The sequence below is a fragment of the Sciurus vulgaris genome (genome assembly GCF_902686455.1).
Source record: "Sciurus vulgaris genome assembly, chromosome: 12".
Taxonomy (NCBI): Eukaryota; Metazoa; Chordata; class Mammalia; order Rodentia; family Sciuridae; genus Sciurus; species Sciurus vulgaris.
In genome coordinates, this window is record NC_136473.1 from 23,743,661 (window position 1) to 23,759,836 (window position 16,176).

Sequence of the window (16,176 nt, forward strand, 5' to 3'; positions counted from 1 at the left end):
TCAAAATACGTGTTCTCTGCATCTCAGCTGTCCTTCCTTTTTACTTTGTTTTTAGGTGACACTTTTCTTTCTGGGATTATTCAAAACATGGCATAAAATGATTTTACATATAATGAGTCGTTTAGATAATTATGATCCTCCTTTTTTGTAAATGGAATAATATTCAGACTCAGTGATTAGGGTTGTGTCTACTTGAGACAATTATGCCAATCACACAGGATAATTTGGGTTAAGACATTTTTCCCCTTTATTTTAATATATCTTTAGAGAGAATTTGCATAAGACAATTGTCTTCTTATCCGAATAGCTGATTGAGTCACAGGATCTTGCTGGGGTGATTCGGGAAAGACCATACTAGTCTCATTCTCAAGCTAAGATCTTCGTATAAAAGTTTTAGACAAAAATGAACAGCCACATCCAGGTGTCTCCTTGGAGAAAGACAACAGAATAATCACCCGAGGGGTACTAGTTCCAATCCACCACTGTCCGGGACGTGGCCACAAACTTGCACACTCACAAGCTCACGCCGGCCACCGTTTCAAGTTGACCGAGTTCAGGGAGGCTGAATCACCCTAACCAAGGTCACTGGAGATAAAGTTAATAAACCAACATGCCAATGGGTTCATTTTTAATGAAAGAGATACAGGGTGTATCTGTACCCCCAAAACCCCCACCCCCACCCCCACCCAGAATTGAACTGTGTGGAAAACCAGTTTGTAAGAACTTTGGTTAGCCTAGAACCAAAACGAAAGGAATTTGTGGTACAAATCAAACGTCCAATGCTATCAAGCTGTTTGGGTTCTGTCGGTTTCAATTCATTCTTTTGTTGCCTTCTAATGTCCCAGGTAAAATGAAACTCTTTCTGGCATCGTTATCAATAACAATTTGGCCTGGGTATACTGTGACTCTGACTGAATGTTTCAGCAGGATTTTAATGCCTGGAGTGGTCAGACCAGTTAATAGGACCTCTCAGAAATGTTCAGTTTATTGGCCAGATTACTTGAATTAAACAAACAAAAAACTTTTTTTTCTTTAATTAAAATGGGAGAGCATAAATTAATCCAAATATTATAAGCTCCTTGTTGTGGTTCTTAAGTAAACACAATCTTAACATACCTGAAACCAGGCAGGGTGAGGTGCCATGAGTCATCCACCTTTCGTTACTTGACTAGACCTTGTAGCCAGCAGTACGGGACCTGTTGAAGGAGGAGGAGAGAGAAGGGAAGAGGCACAGACGTGGCCTGGGGTAGGATTGCGAATGCTATGAGCTGGGATCACCTGTGTCCTCTACCTGGTAAGGAAATCAAGTGTTCTTGTTCATTTAGTTCTGTTCAGTGTCCATCTTTATTTGGCATTTCTTCCTTCTACCAAAATTATCAGTGAGAACACTTGGAAAGAGTCATTTTTAAATAACATGCAAAGTCTTCAGATCTACAAATTGTGTAGGGAAAGACACTCTAATATAACTGAAACCCTGCCCGCAAAGAGAACAGGCAGAAGCCATGAATCCCAACTTAAATCAGACCAGAAACCAGCAAAGTGAGCCACAGCCATGATCAAGTTCCCCTGACCTGCTGGGTTACCATTAAATGCCACTTCATGAGATCCAAGCTATGTGACTTTGGGCAAGTAAATTATTTAACCTACTTCTGCTGTTTTAACCTATGTAATATGGATAGTAATAGTATGTTCTTCATAGAATTGTTATGAAGAATAAATAAAATAATACATGGAAGTGCTCAGGACAGTGCCTGACTTATAAAGTCACCATGAAATGGAAGCTGTTATATCATAGTTTATCCATCTACTCCGAAATCACAAAAGGCTGATTCTACAATAAGCTTTCAAATCTCACATTCTCCTCCACCCACACTTAAAGAATATCTTACAAAGTGTCTAAGTATACAAATCCAACAACCTTGCATTTGTACATGTAAGCGGTTGTTTAAAACTGTTAAAGAGGTGGTTAACCCTGTCTATCAACTTACATATTTATAAGATCCAGTTTTCATTCACTTAAATGTTAAGTACAGAGAAAGCTGGAATGATCTATATTGACTCTCAGACTTTTCTTCTCTGACAAATGTAAAACTCAACAGAAAGCACTGTTTCTCAAATGCCAAAGAATCAGATAAAGCACTGAGAAGATCAGCAGGGCATCAGGGAAATTTAAAGATGAAACCAAAGAAGGGAAAAATTATTTTCCTTTTTGCTAAAAACAGTAAACAATTGAGAAATAGCTAAATTTGTTTTTGTCTAAATTAAATTTTTACTAGCCATGTCCCAATTCTGTGAGTAACAAAACATCCCCAGAAATGCCAACAGAAAGAGGAGAACCTATTCTAGATCACAAGATTTGGGAGGGGTAGGGGTGACTGTGGGCAATGTTAACTGACCTTGAAAGAATTTCCAAATTGACTTTAAATCTCTTTAGATGGAACTGGAGGACCTTATGCTAAGTGAAATAAACCAGGCACAAAAAAACAAGTACTTCATGTTCTCTCTCATATGAGGAAGCTAAAAAAAGTCAACTTAAATGTGGATTAGTGATTACTAGAGATTGAGGGGAGTTGGTAGATAAGGAAAGTTGGATTCAAACAGTGCATGCTGTATGCACATGTGCAAATATACTGAATCCTATGAACAGGTACAATTAAAACACGTTAATAAAAATTAAAATAATAAATGCCCTCCATGAGATAATAGGTACAGGGGTAGCCTTCGTATCTTTGCAGATGTGAAAGTATGCGGAGACTGTTTTGTGATAAAAATCTGATCATCTAAATCACAAGCTTATTATAATCAGAAGGAAACCCCAAAAAACTTTTGAAAAGGAAATTTCATTTCACCAGGACATGTGCCTGTGACCACCATCTATTTAAACATCTTATGATTTGTGGCAAACAACTAACAGACCACTATTGCTCCCCCTGCCACCAAAAAGTTTATCTAAGTACTTTCTAGATATTCAGATGAGCCAGGAATTTAAGCCTCCCTTTTCAAGCACTAAACTAAAATCATGTTGTATGCCAAAAAGAATTTAGGCTAAATAAAGTGAAAAGCATTAGGAATTCATCATTCAGCTGAAAAGTTTAACTAAGCAATAACCTCTCTAAATGCAAAATCTAACAATGTCATGTATGTGGCCCTAAACCCAAGGAAATTTAAGTCTCTGGTGGTACAATGTGAAAGTTATTAATATAAAGTTGTCATTGGAATTAAATGAAGTAGAGGCTGAGGCCTGAGGAGCGCAAGTTCAAGACTAGCCTCAGCAACTCAGTGAGATCCTGTCTCAATTTTTTTTTTTAAATTAAAAAAGTGCTGGGGATGTAACTCAGTGGGAGAGAGCCCTTGGGTTAAATCTCCAGCACCAAAAAAAAAAAAAAAAAAAAAAAAAAAAAGAAGAAAGAAGGAAAGAATTGAATGAAGCAAAGATTCCTCAAGTTGTACATTCCCCACTTTGATTTGTTGATTAAAACAATATTAAGCAAATACTACAGTAAGGTTTACCCATCTACTCTGAAATCACAAAGTCTGATTGCAAAATAAGTTTTCAAATTTCACATTCTCCTCCACCCTAAAAATTTTAAAGTTATAACCTAAAACAGAAGTTAATTTGAGGTAAATATATGATACTCATTCTGACCCTTATCACCTTCCACCTGAGAAACATCAAAGACTTTTAAAGGAAAAGAACGTTGGAATAGATACACACACACACACAATGGAATATTACTCAGCCTTAAAGAAGAAATACATTTTGGCATTTGCTGGTAAATGAGTGGAGTTAGAGAATATCATGCTAAGTGAAATAAGCCAAGCCCCAAAAAACCAAAGGCCAAATGATTTCTCTGATATGAGGATGCTAATTCACAATAAGGTGTGTGGATAGGGTAGAATAGAGTCACTCTGTATTAGGTAGACAGGAGTGGAGGAGGGGGAGGGTTATGGGGGAGGAATGATAAAAAGTGAAACAGACATTATTACCTCAGGTACATGTATGCCTGCATAACCAATGTGATTCTATAATATGTATAATCAGAAAAATGAGAGATTATACTCCATTTATGTATGATCTATCAAAATGTATGATGCATTCTACCATCATGTGCAACTAATTAGAACAAATAAAATTAAGAAATAAAAAAATTGACACACTACAGCTAAATATATCAGGTTAACAATAATTCTAGGTAGGCTCACCTGATGTCAGTGTTTAAGATTCAGAGATTAATATAATAAAAAAGAAGCAATTTCTGAAAGGATCCCTGTGGCTTAATTCCTTACCACACATTTGATGGGACATCAATTGCTGTGTGCTACAGTTACAAATAGCCTCTCCCCTCATGAAGATCCAGGTCAGGTGAGGCAAGTGGACAGAAATATGACACATCTATTAGTCAAATATTGTGCACTCCCCTCCAGTGTCTCAGCTGTGCTGTGGAAGTCAGTGGTTGTGAGCCTTGGACCAGAGTAAAGGAAAGTCTCCCCAAGTTCAGCATAAGGGGGTCCTGAGAAGGGAAACTTGGAGATCTAGAATTTTGTGTCAATGACTGCTCTTCAGTATTCCTCAAGGATCTTGGGAGAACAGGGTATTTTCTTTTGAAAGATAATGACATTTCCTTACATTGTCTTCACCTCTCTGCTTCCAGAGTCCCTGGTCTTGACATTCTAACTCAGAGCAGATTTTTATGTAAGGTGTCTAGAGACAGATGGGAGAAAAACTTAGATATGCCTGAGCTCTCAAGAGTATTTCCATTGGAATGTCTGTTCATTGGCCCAGTTCTTTCTGAGATTGCTTAGATGCATTAGATTGCTTAGGTTTCACACAACATGGATTTCACAAGATACATTCGCCTCCCCTCTCCACAGATCCTCCCACTTCCTCCAACCACCAGTGAGTTTATTTAAGCATCTGTTTCTATAAAATATCATGGTGGACCTATTTCTCCCAACAGAATAGATTTGGGGTGGGAGAAGGAACCATAAGAATTCCTCTTCCACATTGACACAAAAATTCTCAACAAAATTTTAGCAAATCGAATACAAAAATATATTAAAAAGATGGTGCACCACGATCAAGTGGGTTTTATCCCAGGGATGCAAGGTTGGTTCAACATCAGGAAATCAATAAATGTAATTCACCATATCAATAGACTTAAAGTCAAGAATCACATGATTATTTCAATAGAGGCAGAAAAAGCATTTGATAAAACACAGCACCCCTTCATGCTCAAAACACTAGAAAAAATAGGGATAGTGGAAACATTCCTTAACATTATAAAGGCCATCTATGCTAAGCCCATGGCTAATATCATTCTAAACGGTGTAAAACTGAAAGCATTCCCCCTAAAAACTGGAACAAGGCAGGGATGTCCTCTTTCACCACTTCTATTCAACATCGTACTTGAAATGCTAGCCAGAGCAATTAGACAGACCAAGGAAATTAAAGGAATACGAATAGGAAAAGAAGAACTCAAACTATCCCTATTTGCGGATGATATGATTATATACTTAGAGGAACCAGGAAATTCCAACAGAAAACTCTTAGAACTCATAAGTGAATTCAGTAAAGTAGCAGGATACAAGATCAATGCTCATAAATCCAATGCATTTTTATACATAAGTGATGAATCCTCAGAAAGAGAAATTATGAAAACTACCCCATTCACGATAGCATCGAAGAAAATAAAATACTTGGGAATCAATTTAACAAAAGAGGTGAAAGACCTCTACAATGAGAACTACAGAACACTAAAGAAAGAAATTAAAGCAAACCTTAGAAGATGGAAAGATCTCCCATGTTCTTGGATAGGCCGAATTAATATTGTCAAAATGGCCATACTACTAAAAGGGCTATACAGATTCAATGCAATTCCAATTAAAATCCCAATTATGTACCTTACAGAAATAGAGCAAGCAATCATGAAATTCATCTGAAAGAATAAGAAACCCAGAATAGCTAAAGCAATCCTTCGCAGGAAAAATGAAGCAGGGGGTATCGCAATACCTGAACTTCAACTCTATTACAAAGCAATAGTAACAAAAATGGCATATTATTGGTACCAAAATAGACAGGTAGATCAATGGTACAGAATAGAGGACATGGACACAAACCCAAATAAATACAATTTTCTCATACTAGACAAAGGGGCCAAAAATATGCAATGGAAAAAAGATAGTCTCTTCAACAAATGGTGCTGGGAGAATTGGAAATCCATATGCAACAGAATGAAACTAAACCCATATCTCTCACCCTGCACAAAACTCAACTCAAAATGGATTAAGGACCTTGGAATCAGACCAGAGACCCTGCAGATTATAGAAGAAAAAGTAGGTCCAGATCTTCAACATGTCGGCCTAGGACCAGACTTCCTCAACAGGACTCCCATAGCACAAGAAATAAAAGCAAGAATCAACAACTGGGATAGATTCAAACTAAAAAGCTTTCTCTCAGCAAAGGAAACTATCAGTAATGTGAAGAAAGAGCCTACAGAGTGGGAGAATATCTTTGCCAATCATACTTCAGATAGAGCACTAATCTCCAGAATCTATAAAGAACTCAAAAAACTCAACACCAAGAATACAAATAATCCAATCAACAAATGGGCTAAGGAAATGAACAGACACTTCAGAGAAGAAGATGTACAAGCAATCAACAAACATATGAAAAAATGTTCAACATCTCTAGTAATAAGAGAAATTCTAATCAAAACTACCCTAAGATTCCATCTCACCCCAATTAGAATGGCAATTATGAAGAATACAAGCAACAATAGGTGTTGGCGAGGATGTGGGGAAAAAGGTACACTCATACATTGCTGGTGGGGCTGCAAATTAGTGCAGCCACTCTGGAAAGCAGTGTGGAGATTCCTTAGAAAACTTGGAATGGAACCACCATTTGACCCAGCTATCCCACTCCTTGGCCTATACCCAAAGGACTTAAAATCAGCATACTACAGAGATACAGCCACATCAATGTTCATAGCTGCTCAATTCACAATAGCCAGATTGTGGAACCAACCTAGATGCCCTTCAATTGATGAATGGATAAAGAAACTGTGGTATACATATACAATGGAATATTACTCCACCATAAAGAACAATAAAATTATGGCATTTGCAGGCAAATGGATGAAATTAGAGAATATCATGCTAAGTGAGATAAGCCAATCTCAAAAAACTAAAGGACGAATGATCTCGCTGATAAGTGGATGATGACACATAAGGGGGAGGGTGGGGGAGTTAGTGTTAGGGTTAGGGTTAGGGTAGGGTTAGGGAGGGGGACAAGAATGGAGGATGAAAGGACTGTTTAGAGGGAAAAGAAGGGTGGGGGGGAGGGAAAAAATAATAGAATGAATCAAACAACATTACCATATGTAAATTTATGATTATACAAATGGTATGCCTTTAACCCATGTACAAACAGACAAACAACATGTATCCCATTTGTTTACAATAAAATAAATTAATTAATTAAATAAAATAAAAAGAATAGAAAAAAAAAAAGATATCCTCTTCCCTGTCTATCACATTTTTCACAGAATATAACCCTGAAGGACATGGAGCACCACTATGAGCCCAGAAGTCGGCAAAGGTGAAGATAAACTCTTGATCCCTTGACAAAGGAAGGGTTGGGGGGAAATGAATGGAAGTTCAAAGTTATAGAGAAGTAAACAGAAACTCAGGTATCAAGACAGAAGAGCATGGACCCATTGAACATACAAATTGCTGTACACAAGCTCTGTGGGCTCTGAAGACATCATTGGATTTCAATATTTCATCTCACCTGATGTCCATGATGAGGATCCTAAGATATTGAAGGAAGGTTAAGTTCTTTTATATTCAAGGTTTATTTGGTTTCTTTTGTTTGTTTGTTTTTTTATTGTAAACAAATGGGATACATGTTGTTTCTCTATTTGTACATGGAGTAAAGGCATACCATTTGTATAATCATAAATTTACATAGGGTAATGTTGTTTGATTCATTCTGTTATTTTTTCCCGTCCCCCACCCCTCCCACCCCTTTTTTCCCTCGATACAGTCCTTCCTTCCTCCATTCTTGCCCCCCTCCCTAACCCTAACTCTAACCCTAACACTAACCCCTCCCACCCCCCATTATATGTCCTCATCTATTTATCAGCAAGATCATTCGTCCTTTAGTTTTTTGAGATTGGCTTATCTCACTTAGCATGATATTCTCTAATTTCATCCATTTGCCTGCAAATGCCATAATTTTATCATTCTTTATGGTGGAGTAATATTCCATTGTATATATATGCCACAGTTTCTTTATCCATTCATCAATTGAAGGGCATCTAGGTTGGTTCCACAATCTGGCTATTGTGAATTGAGCAGCTATGAACATTGATGTGGCTGTATCTCTGTAGTATGCTGATTTTAAGTCCTTTGGGTATAGGCCAAGGAGTGGGATAGCTGGGTCAAATGGTGGTTCCATTCCAAGTTTTCTAAGGAATCTCCACACTGCTTTCCAGAGTGGCTGCACTAATTTACAACCCCACCAGCAATGTATGAGTGTACCTTTTTCCCCACATCCTCGCCAACACCTGTTGTTGCTTGTATTCTTCATAATTGCCATTCTAATTGGGGTGAGATGGAATCTTAGGGTAGTTTTGATTAGAATTTCTCTTATTACTAGAGATGTTGAACATTTTTTCATATGTTTGTTGATTGCTTGCACATCTTCTTCTCTGAAGTGTCTGTTCATTTCTTTAGCCCATTTGTCAATTGGGTTATTTGTATTCTTGGTGTTGAGTTTTTTTAGTTCTTTATAGATTCTGGAGATTAGTGCTCTATCTGAAGTATGATTGGCAAAGATATTCTCCCACTCTGTAGGCTCTTTCTTCGCATTGCTGATAGTTTCCTTTGCTGAGAGAAAGCTTTTTAGTTTGAATCTATCCCAGTTATTGATTCTTGCTTTTATTTCTTGTGCTATGGGAGTCCTGTTGAGGAAGTCTGGTCCTAAGCCGACATATTGAAGATCTGGACCTATTTTTTCTTCTATAATCTGCAGGGTCTCTGGTCTGATTCCAAGGTCCTTGATCCATTTTGAGTTTAGTTTCATGCATGATGAGAGATATGGGTTTAGTTTCATTCTGTTGCATATGGATTTCCAATTTTCCCAACACCATTTGTTGAAGAGGCTATCTTTTTTCCATTGCATATTTTTGGCCCCTTTGTCTAGTATGAGAAAATTGTATTTATTTGGGTTTGTGTCCATTTCCTCTATTCTGTACCACTGATCTACCTGTCTATTTTGGTACCAATAATATGCCGTCTTTGTTACTATTGCTTTGTAATAGAGTTGAAGATCTGGTATTGTGATACCCCCGCTTCATTTTTCCTGCGAAGGATTGCTTTAGCTATTCTGGGTTTCTTATTCTTTCAGATGAATTTCATGATTGCTTGCTCTATTTCTGTAAGGTACATAATTGGGATTTTAATTGGAATTGCATTGAATCTGTATAGCACTTTTAGTAGTATGGCCATTTTGACAATATTAATTCGGCCTATCCAAGAACATGGGAGATCTTTCCATCTTCTAAGGTTTGCTTTAATTTCTTTCTTTGGTGTTCTGTAGTTCTCATTGTAGAGGTCTTTCACCTCTTTTATTAAATTGATTCCCAAGTATTTTATTTTTTTCAATGCTATTGTGAATGGGGTAGTTTTCCTAATTTTTCTTTTCAGAGATTCATCACTTATGTATAAAAATGCATTGGATTTATGAGCATGGATCTTGTAACCTGCTACTTTACTGAATTCACTTATGAGTTCTAAGAGTTTTCTGGTGGAATTTCCTGGTTCCTCTAAGTATATAATCATATCATCCGCAAATAGGGATACTTTGAGTTCTTTCCTATTCGTATCCCTTTAATTTCTTTGGACTGTCTAATTGCTGTGGCTAGAGTTTCAAGGACAATATTGAATAGAAGTGGTGAAAGGGGGCATCCCTGCCTTGTTCCAGTTTTTAGGGGGAATGCTTTCAGTTTTTCACCATTTAGAATGATGTTAGCCATGGGCTTAGCATAGATGGCCTTTATAATGTTAAGGAATATTCCCACCATCCCTATTTTTTCTAGTGTTTTGAGCATGAAGGGGTGCTGTATTTTATCAAATGCTTTTTCTGCATCTATTGAAATAATCATGTGATTCTTGACTTTAAGTCTATTGATATGGTGAATTACATTTATTGATTTCCTGATGTTGAACCAACCTTGCATCCCTGGGATGAAACCCACTTGATCATGATGCACTATCTTTTTAATATGTTTTTGTATGCAATTTGCTAAAATTTTGTTGAGAATTTTTGCGTCGATGTTCATTAAGGACATTGGTCTGAAATTTTCTTTCCTCGATGTGTCTCTGTCTGGTTTAGGTATCAGGGTAATATTGGCTTCATAGGATGAGTTTGGGAGTGTTCCCTCCTCTTCTATTTCATGGAATACTTTGAGGAGTATTGGAGTGAGCTCTTCTTTAAAGTTTTGTAGAACTCAGCTGAGAACCCATCTGGTCCTGGACTTTTCTTTGTTGGTAGGCTTTTGATGACTTCTTCTATTTCAGTACTTGAAATTGGTCTATTTAAATTGTGTATGTCCTCCTCGTTCAATTTAGGCAATTCATATGTCTCTAGAAACCTGTTGATGTCTTTGAAATTTTCTATTTTGTTGGAGTATAGATTTTCAAAATAGCTTCTAATTATGTTTTGTATTTCAATCGTGTTTGTTGTGATATTTCCTTGTTCATTTCGAATTTTAGTTATTTGGGTTTTCTCTCATCTTCTCTTTGTTAGTGTGGCTAAGGGTTTATCAATTTTGTTTATTTTTTCAAAGAACCAACTATTTATTTTGTCAATTTTTTGTATTGTTTCTTTTGTTTCAATTTTGTTGATTTCAGCTCTGAGTTTCACTATTTCCTGTCTTCTACTACTTTTGGTGTTGGTCCGTTTTCTTTTTCTAGGGCTTTGAGCTGTAGTGTTAGGTTGTTTATTTGTTGAGTTTTACTTCTTTTATTAAATGCGCTCCATGAAATAAATTTCCTCTAAGTACTGCTTTCATAGTGTCCCAAAGATTTTGATATGATGTTTCTTTGTTCTCATTTATCTCTAAGAATTTTTTAATTTCCTTCCTAATATCTTCTGTTATCCATTCATCATATAATAGCATATTGTTTAATCTCCAGGTGTTAGAGTAGTTTCTGTTTTTTACTCTTTCATTTATTTCTAATTTCAATCCATTATGATCTGATAGAATACAAGGTAGTGTCTCTATCTTCTTGTATTTGCTAACATTAGCTTTGTGGCATAATATATGGTCTATTTTAGAGAAGGATCCATGTGCTGCTGAGAAGAAAGTTGGTTGGATGGTATATTCTATAAATGTCCATTAAGTCTAAATTATTGATTGTGTTATTGAGATCTATGGTTTCTTTGTTCAATTTTTGTTTGAAAGATCTGTCCAGTGGTGAGAGAGGCGTGTTAAAATCACCTAGTATTATTGTGTTATGGTCTATTTGGTTTCTGAGATTGAGAAGGATTTGTTTGACATACATGGATGCGCCACTGTTTGGGGCATAGATATTTATGATTGTTATTTCTTGCTGATTTATGCTTCCTTTAAGCAGTATGAAATGTCCTTCTTTATCCCTTCTGACTAACTTTGGCTTGAAGTCCACATTATCTGAAATGAGGATGGGTACCCAGGCTTTTTTGCTGAGTCCATGTGTATAGTATGTTTTTCCCCATCCTTTCACCTCTAGTCTGTGGGTATCTCTTTCTATGAAGTAAGTCTCTTGCAGGCAACATAACATTTTTAATCCAATCTGCCAGTCTATGTCTTTTGATTGATGAGTTCAGGCCATTAATATTCAGGGTTATTATTGAGATATGATTTGTATTCCTGGTCATCTGGCTCATTTTTTATTTATTTATTTATTTTTTACATGACTTGGTTCCTCCTTTATTTGACAATTCCTTTAGGATAGTTCCTCCCTTTGCTGATTTGCTTCTTTGTTTTTCATCTCTTCCTCATGGAATATTTTGCTGAGAATGTTCTGTAATTCTGGCTTTCTTTTTGTAAATTCTTTTAGCTTTTGTTTATCATGGAAGGATTCTATTTCGTTGTCAAATCTGAAGGTAAGTTTTGCTGGGTATAAGATTCTTGGTTGGCATCCATTTTCTTTCAGGGCTTGAAAAATGTTGTTCCAGGCACTTCTAGCTTTTAGGGTCTGGATTGAAAAATCTGCTGATATCCGTATTGGTTTCCCCCTGAATGTAATTTGGTTCTTTTCTCTCTCAGCCTTTAAAATTCTGTCTTTATTTTGTATGTTAGGTATTTTCATTATAATGTGCCTTGGTGTGGGTTTGTTGTAGTTTTGTGTATTTGGAGTCCTATAAGCCTCTTGAACTTGATTTTCCATTTCATTCTTCAGATTTGGGAAATTTTCTGATATTATTTCATTGAATAGATTGTTCATTCCTTTGGTTTGTCTCTCTAAGCCCTCCTCAATCCCAATGATTCTTAAATTTGGTCTTTTCATGATATCCCATAGTTCTTGTAGATTCTGTTCATGATTTCTTAACTTCTTCTCTGTTTGGTCAACTTTGTTTTCAAGGTTAAATATTTTGTCTTCAATGTCTGATGTTCTGTCTTCCAGGTGTTCTATCCTACTGGATATGCTTTCTATGGAGTTCTTAATTTGGTTTATTGTTTCCTTCATTTCAAGGATTTCTGTTTGTTTTTTTTTTTCAATATCTCTAACTCTTTATTGAAATGATCTTTTTTTTTTTTTTTTTTTCTTTTTGGTGCTGGGGATTGAACCTAGGGCCTTGTGCTTGCAAGGCAAGCACTCTACCAACTGAGCTATCTCTCCAGCCCCTGAAATGATTTTTTGCTTCCTGTATTTGCTCTTTTAACTGTCGATTGGTGCAATCATTCAATGCCTGCATTTGCTCTTTCATCTCATCATTCAATGCCTGCATTTGCTCTTTCATCTCATCGTTTGCTTCCGTGATCATTTTAATTATGTACATTCTGAACTCCCTTTCTGTCATTTCTTCTGCCATGTTGTCATTGGATTTTATTGATGTAACATCTAGATTTGTTTGGGGCATTTTCTTCCCTTGTTTTCTCATATTATTCAGATATCAGTGGACTGCTGAGATATTATAGATTTCCTCCTTTGACTTATAATGTCCCTGAAGATTTCTAGTATATCCCCTCTTAGTCTTCAGTAGCCTGAAGTCTTGGAGGAAGTTGATAATGTGGTGCTCCACGAGGATGCTGCCTCTCTAGGGGTGGTGGCCTTCAGGTGGGGTATATTCCCTGCTAGTGGGCAGAGGTGCCTCCACTTGTTGACCAATGGTCATCCAAAGGGGAACTAGGCTGTGGGCTGAGGTAAGACCTGTTTGGGCCTGTGTCTCTGGTTTTACCATCCTTGTGGGAAAACCTCACCCGGCGGGGAAGACTCACCCGGTGGGGAGGTCTCGCTGGTCAGATCCCCTCCTAGAGGTTCCCCTCAATCCACAACTACCACCTGGGCTGGGCTGCCTTCCTCTGCAACGTTCCCAGGGGCCCAGACCTACCTCCTGGGCCTGGGAGCCTCACCCTTTGCAGACAAGTCTTCTTAGGCTGCCTCTCCTCAGAGAATCTGCCCGCAGTCCTGGAACCTTTGCTCTGCCCCTCAGCTTGTCTCTGTGCGGCTCTTCCACCAAGAAGCCGCCTAGGTCCTGGGACCCTGCTCTGCACCTAATCGCCTGGCTGTGCGGCCCCTCCTCTGAGCAGCCGCCTGGAGGCCCGCACAGAGTCCCAGCAACCCACTGCACGCCTCTTCCTCCAGGCAGACCCCCGGAATTCCGGTGCGGTCGCTATGAGTCCAAGCAACTCACTGCGCACCTCCTCCTCCTGACAACCGCCTGTAGCCCTGGTGCAGTCACTCTGTGTCCAAGCAACCCACTGTGCTCCTCCTCCTCCTCTGGGCAGTCCCCCGGGTGTTCAGGAGCAGTCACTCTGAGTCCAAACAGCTCGCCATGCACCTCCTTCTCTGGGCAGCTGCCCGGAGCCCTGGTGGGCTGCTCCGAGTCCAAACGCTGTGCTGAGCAGCCTCCTCTACGATGCTCCCAGTTGTCCGAGTTCACTGCTCCAGCGAGGGGAGGGGTGTCTCGCCAGGCAGCTCTACTTCACAAAGTTCCCTGCGTTCTGGGGCTACCGCCCCATCCGGGACGTCTCCCCAATGGGAGAGACTCACACGGCGGCTTTGAGTTGGTCCCAAGTCTCTCAATATTTCCTCTTTTGAATCCTGAGTTCTGGAGCAACATGAAATGCAGCCACCCTCTAGTCTGCCATCTTGAGAACCTCTATATTTTTTTTTAAGTTTTTGTTTTGATTGACATTTTCCTTCCTTTCTTCCTTCCTTTTCTTTTTTTCTCTCTTTTTAAAATTTTTAAAATTTTTTCATTCCTGGTGGTGGAACCCAGGGCTCACACATGCCAGGCAAGTGCTCTACTACTGAGCCATTGCCCGAGCCCCTGATTGAGGTTTTTTCATAGCTATATGCTTAATTAGGTAAGTTTGAGCTATCTGGAAAATTCATGTTGAAAACATGATTCTCTTTGAGTGCTAGATGAATGGCAGTTAAAAATCTGCTAGTTAAAATTTAGCAGAAAAATCTGACATTTTCTGTATCTCATATGCTAAAATTTTAATTTCTTAGAATATATTCTATAACTCACCTAATAAGCATAATATCTAATTATATAAAAAATTATTTTTTCTGCTATGAATTTAAGGAAACCAAATCAACCAGGATTTAGGGTTAGAGACATACACGTCAATGGCAGAGCCATGAAGCATACAAGAGAAATGGGACACACACTCAATCTATGTTTTGTTTTGATTTTAATTGGTATTTTATTGCACTTGAAAATTTACAAGAGAACAAAGCTATGATGTAGAAGTTTTCCCTTCAATCAGATTTAAGTCCAGCCTGGAGTTGAAGGTTATAAGAATTTTGACATTATTACCCAATGTACACACATGACTATACAACTGGTGTGATTCTACAGTTACAATCAGAAGAATGAGAAATTATACTCCATATATGTATGATGTGTCCAAGTGCATATTACTGTCATGTATAACTAATTAGAACAAATAAAATGGAAAAAATGAAATCATTAAAAAAGAATTTTACTTTGCTAATGGAAGTGGACTTTTATTACAGAAAGTAAACCACTTTTTTGAAGACAGAAACAGGCTATTGTAGTCCTTTATGTGGAAACTATTTGTCACCTTTAAGATGTATTTTTTTCTTGGCGTATATTTAAAGATATGTCTTAAAAATTTGCAATATGTTTGATCTGCAAAGTTGTTTTTATTTTTTAATTTAGTCTTGGAAAATTTTTAATTTCTTTTTCTTTCTTATTTTTATTTGTTCTAATTAGTGGTACATGACAACACAATGCACTTTGACTCATTGGACACAAATGGAGCACAACTTTTCATTTCTCTGGTTGTACACAATGCAGAGTCACACCATTTGTGTAATCATACATATGCATAGGAAATAATGTCTGTCTCATTCCACCACTTTTCCCACCCCATACCACCTCCCCATTCCCCCTTTCCCTCTGCCCTATCCAAAAATCCTCCATTCTTCCCTTGTCCCCGCCCCCATTTACTGATTTATAATGGCTTACTTCCATAATGGGACTGGCTTACTTCACTTAGCATGATATTCTCCAACTCCATCCACTCACCTGCATATGTCTTAATTTCATTCTTCTTTAAAGCTGAGTAATATTCCGTTGTTTATATGTACCACATTTTCCTTATCCATTCATCTATTTAAGGGCATCTAGATTGGTTCCACAGTTTAACTATTATGAATTGAGCTGCTATAAACTATCATGGGACTGTGTCACTGTAGTATGCTGATTTTAAGTCCTTTGGATATGGACTGAGGAGTAAGATAACTGGGTCAAATGGTGGTTCCATTCCAATTTTTCTGAGGAATCTCCATACTGCTTTCAATAGTGGTTGCACCAATTTACAGTCCCACCAGCAATTAATCAGTGTACCTTTTCCCCCCCACATCCTTGCCAACACTTATTGCTGCTTGTATTCTTGATAATTGCCATTATGACTGGCATAAGATGAAATC

The 16,176-nt window shown here is 37.8% G+C and overlaps 1 long non-coding RNA gene across 1 annotated transcript in view; it reads right to left on the bottom strand.

The window, feature by feature from the left end:
* Window positions 1-232: 232 nt before the first annotated feature.
* LOC306641291 overlaps window positions 233-16,176 on the bottom strand; it is a 65,442-nt gene continuing 49,498 nt past the window's right edge. Inside the window, exons 2-3 of the long non-coding RNA XR_013758111.1 lie at window positions 1,117-1,196; window positions 233-428 (exon numbers count right to left, since the gene is read on the bottom strand). This is a non-coding gene — a long non-coding RNA (uncharacterized lncRNA). The remainder of the gene's footprint in view (window positions 429-1,116; window positions 1,197-16,176) is intronic.